The sequence below is a fragment of the Esox lucius genome, chromosome 12 (assembly GCF_011004845.1).
Source record: "Esox lucius isolate fEsoLuc1 chromosome 12, fEsoLuc1.pri, whole genome shotgun sequence".
NCBI lineage: Eukaryota > Metazoa > Chordata > Actinopteri > Esociformes > Esocidae > Esox > Esox lucius.
The window spans coordinates 16,891,903-16,900,774 of record NC_047580.1 but is presented as its reverse complement, the minus strand read 5'-3'; the positions used below and the strand labels follow the sequence as shown (position 1 = coordinate 16,900,774).

The 8,872-nt window shown below is 37.4% G+C and overlaps 1 protein-coding gene across 2 annotated transcripts in view; it reads left to right on the top strand.

Annotated features, from left to right (window-relative positions):
* Positions 1 to 3,108: 3,108 nt before the first annotated feature.
* The window catches only part of hck (HCK proto-oncogene, Src family tyrosine kinase), a 28,949-nt gene continuing 23,185 nt past the window's right edge, over positions 3,109 to 8,872 (top strand). The window contains exon 1 of one of the 2 annotated variants that reach the window (XM_034295951.1): positions 3,109 to 3,438. The gene's annotated coding sequence lies outside the window, so the exon portion shown is untranslated. The remainder of the gene's footprint in view (positions 3,439 to 8,872) is intronic. The other variant, XM_010875543.4, reaches the window with a different exon arrangement.

Below are 8,872 nucleotides of genomic sequence, written 5' to 3'. Positions count from 1 at the left end.
GAAATCCACCATGTTCCTCTTCCGTTATTTAGTTTTCACAAATCATATATTTTGCAATTCTTAACTTTCCACTTGCAGCTGCCAATTTTTTTTCAGTTTTTATCAATCGCGAAACACAATCTCCAATACAAAACGTGAATGCAATACAGTAGAGGAACACAACTGACAGCTAACCTGTGTATGGAATGGAAGGTCACAATGTTGTGGATGTTACTGTTTTATCATTGGAATTATAGATCATTTTACAATTTCTGCTATATATCTAAGCCCCTTTTTTATTGTATTAGCTAGATTGTTTTTGTTTAACCCACACAAACCCACTACTCATTTTAAACCATCCCCTTTCTCTTGCCCTCTGCATTTTCTTCTCCCTTCAATGATCTTTCATCCTCACACCTGTTCAGTTTTACCCCACCCAACAAGAGAAAAACAACTCCAGCCATCCATCTCCAGCCATCCATACTTTATTGGTACAGTGGATACTACACTGGATACTACAATAATGCAAATTAAAGTTTGAACTCCTTGGTGAATTGTTGGGAAGAAAAAAATTACTTTGTGTCTATTTTACACAAACTCCACAATTACAGATTTCCTTACAGAGGTTAAAAGTCATGTGTTGCTGAGAAGGTGGAACCACACCTGCAGTATAGCTCTGATACTATTATTTCATCTAATTTATTTTGTCTAACTCCATTATGTCTGTGGTCAGTTGACAACTGTGAAACTGTTTGAGCTTTGAGTGACATTACTCTTCTATTCCATGTTTACTTTGTGTACTCAGTTCTAATTATATCACTTGTACTGCTACTGTATAGTTAATGTTTGCTTTTACAATGACAGTATATAATCTAAAAGCAGTTATGCTATTCTGTAACAATGAAATCTACATTGAATAATTTTAACAGTACTTTATTGTTAAATGGACACTTTGTCATGAACTGTTCTCTGTCAACAAGTTAAATTCTAAATATGTGATAATAAATAAGATATGTTTTTTTAAATCTGTCTGGAAACATGTTTTTGGTTCAGGATGTTATGCAAAATGCCATGTTGCATTCATGACTGCATCAGAAGTGTGGAAACAAATTTTTTGACACTATGAATGTCCGGGAAACTGACACCCCAGCCCAGTCACAGGAAATGAACACCACACTGAGTGATACTAAGGGAAATGTGGCTATTCCATCATCCATCTATGCTTTTTATTTATTTTTTATCAATTAATGTGAAGTACCAGGAAAATATTTAGAATATTCAATTGTGCTGAAATAATTTCCAATTGGACATAATGTGTAAAACATTCACTTTATGTTTATATTAGGAGAAGTTAACATGCAGTTGCCAAGAGATTCCCAAGATTACCCCTGCTCTTTTTTACACAGGTCCTGTTCTCTCAGCTGAGATCCCCAGCTGTCAGGGGAGGAATGACCTTTGGTGTTACTGGAGTGTATACAGGTAGCCACAAACATCAGTGCATGAGAAATTATTAAAGGTTTCTCTGTATCACACAGGTGAATTTCCTGGTTCTCCTGTCTGGTTTGCATATTTGAGGTCCCATCCTGTTAGTTTCTGTCCTGAAAGAAAAGAGTCATTGTGTTACTATTGATTGGATAATACTGAGCTGTTGCAAATTTCTCCATTAACTTCATAATTCTCAAGTAGGTTTGTTGTTGGTGCAAATTATGTCTGTGTGCACCATGGGAAAGAACAGGGGAAATAATAAAGGACAAAAAGGAGAGGAAAACCTCCGGAGAGAGAAAGAGATGGTTGGAGTGAAGGAGGGTAAAGTCATTGGTATTGCACATCTTCGTTGCCTTTGGCAGTCAACATTTGTCAGTAAAAGGAACTTTAATGTTGTTTTTTCTGTCGGACAATTTTAACACCAGCACAGAAAATGTACTCTATATTCCCTTTACTCCAAACTGTTCTTCAATTTCGCTTACATCAACCTATTTCTAGATTCTCCAGGAAATTAGTTGGCTATACCTGGCCTACTAACTGACATTTTTTTCTTTTTTTTGTTCGACAACCAGATTGTAACTATTCATCTAATCAACCAACTACAAGGGAGTACCGAAAACCTGCAGACACCTGGATGGAATTCATTTGAGATTTGATTTACTGATTTAAGTCGCTTTTACATAGCACATGAATGAATGGGGTGACAGGTTTAGGGACAATTATTTGGATGTAGCTAGACACCACCAGACAGAACAGGTAGAAAATGGTGAGACACTTAAATGAAAGCTGCAATATTTGTATCTTATTATTAGAACTATGATCCTATACACAAATAACGGATATTATCATGTATACTGTGTACAGGCCTTCGTAAAAAAAATAACTGGCTATTGGCATATACTGTATTTCTTTGCCTGTATGTCATTCTGTCTTCTATATTCTATTTGTGCAAGTCAATAAATTTTTTCCCTGCTACTTTTATTAGATAATATGCTAAGAACAGATTCTTATTTATGGCAATGTCCTTGGAGTAATTAAGATGAACTGTATTGCCCAGGGACCTCGCCCCATTATCTTATTGAATGGTGTTAAATTCTCTGTATGGTTTTGTCTTTCTATTGTTCTGCCTTTCTGCCAGCCTGTGGCACACCTCTGTGAAATAAAGAATTAAAATAACTGAAAAAAATATTTTTAAAACAATAAACAATAAGCATCCATTACCTGACACTCCAATTTTCCCTTCAAATGCCATAAGGGTCAATCCCATGTCACGGTGAATGCAAGTTGAATGCAATGTATTGACATGAGCACCTACTTGTTCTACAATGGATTGGACAAATTAAGCATGAGATTATTTTAAATATCATAATATATTTCTCATTGACTGTAATAAATTGACTCAATGACTGCAAAGGATTGTGACGTTTTTTGGCTGCTAATCGCTGAAAATTGAGGTGTAACTTTGAGTCGGTACTTTTCAATAGTACTTGTGTATTAACGCAAATGTTTGTGCGGTTATGTTAAATACCACTGGCCTTAAACGTATCAGATTTGTGTATACACAATTAATATTCTAGTCTGTGCATTTCGAAATTTTATTTCCGTTTCAAGTTATACGAGCGTAAGACGGGTAGCATTACAAATAATTAACATTAGCCTTAGTATGACAAAGATTTCGAATATGTTTGCTACCGAAAGTCGCGTTAATGATATTATCCAACCCTCAAAGATAGCAGTGTCACGAGTGATAAAACGGGCCGAGAGATGTTAAGTTCCTAGTACATATTTTGCGAGGCACTAGCTTACTTCCTTGTATACAACTAGAACGCACTTTTCACCTTTGTTGCAACCATAAGATCAGCATGGAAGAGCCGACATAAAAGAAAAAGGAGCGTTTTCGGAAGAAAAATATATTTAGGATACAATAGCCATATAACGGAAAATACCTGGATTATACAGTTGTTTTTGAACGAGGTAACGTCTCTTATTTCTTTGTCTAGACCATTGACATGTCCACATTCATACCATTGTTGATAAGCATTTCTTAAATAATAATAACATATACTGTAGGTGTTTTAATCAGTTACCCTTTGGATCTTTCAGGTCAGAGGCATTCTGAGGGAAGAGTATTGACCCTACTAGGCTGATATTAGTATACTAATATACTCTAGGTATCGGCGTATGTGCTTTATGCGCACTCATCATAGTTCAGAAACTACAGTATTAGAATGTTCACATTTTGGTGGCGAAAGTGAGATGAAAGCTTATTTGTATAATATATTTCATTCTCATTTTGCTGAGCCTACTGATTTACCTCTTTTTCTTTAGCCTATACTGTATGAAATAAAACGAAACATAAAACAAAAACGATAGCAATAGCCAAATACAACTTATACAATATTCACATCACATTGTTCCAAGCAACACATTACTTTTAACATATGTAAGGAAAACTGTAATTGTGGTGTTTGTGTAAAATAGACAAAAAGTTATTTATTTATTTTTTCAGTGTGTGTACTTTTCCAGTGTGCCTACATAATGTTCATAGCACATTTATGACTGCATCAACTTGTATTTAATATCAAAGAAAGTCTGCCATAGTTTATACTGGATAATTTAATTTGTCTATACCTAAAGTTTGAAAAGCCTTTACCAGAAGACCTCATGCCATACTTTGACACCAATGCACGGTGGGCATTGTGATTACGGTTCCTAGTGTCATAGCAGTGGTGTGTTTTACATGGTATCTAGTCTCAGCCAGTCACTGCCTGCCCTGCTTTGGCAGACAGGATGATAGCAGATATGTCCCAAAAGCGCACATCTCACTGGGCTCTTATAACTCACGAGATTTGTATCTGTGGGTAATATGTTGTGTGAGACAGACACATATACTCTCAGGGACCAGAGGCAGAAGGAAGGGGCAGAGTTATTATGGTCTGATTTGATAAAGTGACTAAAAGATATATGGATGGAGATATGGATGAGGGGGGCACAGTCTACACCGGGAGCACATGCTATGTTTGTCTTGGTTTGATTCACTGGAAATGTGAGTGGTTGGTTAGAGACTAAGGAGGTCTGTAAATGTATGAAAAATATCAGCCTGCCGCTAGAGATGCTTTCTCATGCTACAACTTCCTTATTCAGGAAGAAGCATATTGGACAATTCCAGCATTATGCATCTTGCATCTCACATTGGAAAAAAATTTACCTTGAAATGTTTGTGTCTATAGTACCCTTTGGGGGATGTTTATACTGGAACAAGTGGAATTTAAGTCTTTTTAAATTGGAGAAAAAGCTTGTTAGAAGAATCGTGATCATTTTCATGAGTATCAAAATGTGAAATTCATAATGGCACATAACACTTGGTGTCAGATAACATTTGAGAGTTTATGAAAATCTAAGAGTCTATGAAAGCTGAAAGAAACATAGTCTTGTGCCATGTAGTTCAATTCCCCACAAACCAGTAAATCTTTAAGATATTTTCACATTTCTGTCCCTGATAAGGAAGGATTGTGTAAGTTCACAGAAGTAATAAGAAAAGGTGGACATGCCAATTAGTTACAGAGTTTTTCCTGACATCAAACGGATGTTAAACGTGTAATTATGGGGCGCAAGGGTGCAGTGATGTAAGTATTTGTGTTGCATTACAGCTGAGTCATTGTGGTCCGGAGCTAAAATCCTGGTTGCAAGATACCAAAAATGCCCATGAGTCTCGGGGTAGGTGGATTGGACATCAGACAGCAGTGGCTTGTCGCTAATGACTCCTTGAATTTGATTGGGCGCCTGGAGCTCTATCATGTGCTCTATCATCCATGTGTGTAGGTGGCGGCAGAAACTTCCTGTTCAAGCCAGCATTGTGATGAAAGCGGAATGGTTTGGTGGGATGTTCATAAGGGCAAAAGGGACACGTCTTAATTGACATTCCAAAAAACGCTGGGGGAGAAAAACCTTTAAATAAATAAAAAATATTGTATTTCCATAAAAACCTCTTGAACACTATTACTGCAATTTAATTAGTTGTTGTAAATTATATGGAGTGATGAAATTACGAAGTTCATGAGTCTTATAGCAGCGAACTGATAAGAATCATAGTGGCAAAAAGAAGTGTTGACTTTAGGTATGATACGTGTGATGTATTTACCAGAGTGCAGCTTTCTACTGGGTAGTGAGATAGAGGAGTGAGCAGAGGTAAAGGGGGGATTAGGGTTAAGATGGACTTGAATATAAGCTGGACCAATGAGTCTGGCATTGCATACTGTATTCAGCCACGGACAGTTTACACTAGGTGATAAGTGTGTTGGAGGGGCCAATGAGGACAAAAGGGATGATGTTTTGATGAACAATGTCACATCAATCAATTAGATTTTTTGCTGCAATCCTGTAAATGATTTTGCCAAAATCCCAGACTTGTAGGTATAGTGGTTAGAGATCTAGGAAGACATGTAGCTGGTGGGTTAATTGTTTGTTTAATTGTTTGTTTAACATATGATCATAGTGGCTCTTTAAAGTTATCTCTGCCATAGACAAAAGAACACTTGATAGGCGGATGTCATAGAGCCCCTTTACATCAGAATGGAGTAATTTGGCTGCCATCTTACATGGGACCTGTTCTAAACCAGCTTCAACCAAGCTTCAGTTTCAACAAATGCTAGAAGTGGCTTGTTAAGTTTTTATAACTGTTATATTTCCATATATGCATAGCATAGCATAGTGCATACAATGAAAATGACAATTTAACAATACATTTCAAATATTTATCAATAATTCATTAATAAAAAATGGCTCCGGTATCTGATGTGGGAAGAGTAACTGCCTACACTAGATACCAGTACCAGTACTTTAAATACACTGCAAATATATGCATGTATTGTGTATAATTTAATTTCGTTGTAGAAATGACTATTTTAGTAATTTACACTCGATCATTGTATAATACTCTAATACTAAACTATATGGTACTGAATAATAGTATACTGAACGAAATTGGGTTGTTTTTGTGCTGTAATGTACTGCACTGCACGGCCATGTTCGGCTGTGGTCCCTTAACGTGAAATTACCTTAATATACATTATTGGCCGTTTATCAATCCGCGTTTCTGTCCGTATTTGTGTTCTTGGGAACTCGTTTGACGTCATCTTTCATGTCCCAAGTACGGTCCCAATCCAAAGAACGCAAGTTACCAAGAACGCCTTTTATCGAAAATCCATTGGTTGGTGATTTGTTCAGCGAGTATGCATCTGATATCCCATCAGTAATTTCAAGATGTCAGGAGAGCAGGAAAAACTGTAATAAGTTTGAACTTTTCGTATTTCAGGTAAACGGTACCTGTAAATCATCGTCAGAAAAAAAAGATGACGAGAAATGGGCATTGTAGTCGCGCAATATTTGCTTATTTTATTTAAGGAACGGCTATTTAATAAATGTGCTCCCATCAACTAGCTAACGTTATTCAGTGCAGTGGAGAGGCTAGTTAACGTTAGCTAAGTTAAGTGATAGGCTCTGTGCACAAGCGTATGGACGAACTTCCGCTTTAGCCAGATGTCGGCATCTAATTGTCCGGTTTACTTAAGGCGATCACCCGCGTCGCCCAAAATTTCCGTTTTTAGTTTCCAAGACCTGCCTAAAATAAGAATTAGTGATGTCCATCGAATTGTTGATGCCTGGTCCCGTGCTCCAACAAGCAAGCGGAACAAGGGATTCAAACTCTACGTATCGAGTTATCTGCACAACTACGAGGGTAAGTAGTTTACTGTGGTGTGCAGGCCAGTTATTGGCTAAGCTAGTTTAGTGTAGTATTAGGCAGGACAGTAGAACGCATAAAAATTCACCCTAGCCTCAAAAACGGCAAAAGAACGCTGGCTGAGCTGGAACGCCAGCGCGTCCCCATAGCAAGTGAATTGAAACGAACCTTCGTTCAGCCTCTTCTAACCTGAATTAAGCTTAAAATTCCATAGCCTCAAAAAAGCACCAAAACAGGTCTCCTCTTTTATTTTACTACTGTAACCTAATTTCACAACGAAAAATAACAACTGGCATAGGAAGTAAACATCTGGTCCTATATGGTATTAATTGCGCTTAAAACTGCGTTACGTGGAAGTATATAAAAAATCGCCTTTTCTGACTATTTCTAGTCTAGCGTTTGAAGTCATTGAACGGCGCAAGCCACATTTTATTAAAAAGAGGACATTCTCCTGATTAAAATGAAGCCCCACTTGTACCTTGAAACTTAAATGAGTCACGTACATTATATTTCTTTTTCCCGCACAAAAGCACCAATCATCTTGTTGTGAGTTTAGGTGTTTACTAATGCGGATGAGTATTAGTAAGTAAACCGGAAACTGCAGTACCGACTTCTAGACAAAAGCGGAAGTTCGTCAATACGCTGGTGCACAGAGTTTATTACAGTACTGGTAGAGAGGGGCAGCTTTTTTAGAATTGCAGTTGATCGACATATGACCAGTAGGTCAGAATGTATCCCGATAGTAAGTTGACGACTACCTGTACTCCTGCGTAGTAAAAAGTAGGAAACTGGACCATTACCATAATTTCATTTGCGGATTTCATTACCAGAATTTAATTAGCGTTTTAATTTATGACGGCACGTTCTAGACGTTAGACACTGGACTGTGTGCGTCAATCACGGGAAAATCCAGCAGTAGACGTGCACTCCACTGAAAATGTATACAACGCCGATACAAAACTCTAGGGAGCTCTGTTGAGCTACTTGGCGAACGCTACCTTGGAAGCTGGCGTATAATTGCCATCATATGACATATGACTAGTGTAGCCAGGAAGACAGGCAGTGATGTCATTTTTTCCTTTAGCTTACAATATGTTTGTGTTGTAAACTAGCTGGCTTAGCTGGCTGGTTTGCTGGCTAGCTAAAGCTAACTATTCAAACCCAATTGGCTTAACTGAAAACAGTATTGTCTTCTTGTTTCATTTCCTTTTTTTAAAGTATTTAGGACCCTGCCTTATATTCAAGCTACACAAACGTTGGCAGCATTGACAGGGATGATTATTGACTATTTTAATGCGACTACATTTACATTGAGCCTCAATCCGTGACATTTTAACTGTTGTCTGTATGCCAGTAAAATACAAGGGTAGAATACTTTATATCAATACAGATTGACCCAGAGTTTCCTTTCTTAACTGACAGAGGAAAATGGAAGGATGCAATCAAAGTTTAACTTTGGGAAGGCAAGAGACACAGGAGGAGGGACATAGAAAGAAAGAGAGAACGTGAGGTGATGGAGGAGAAGGAAATATCACATATTATCAAGAAAGAGACACTTAGAATTGTATATAAGACATTCCAATCATTCTCAATCATGTCTTCAGAGAGGAGACAGAAAAGGCAGTTGGCACAGATGGTAAACTTATTTTACCCATAGATAAATCAAAG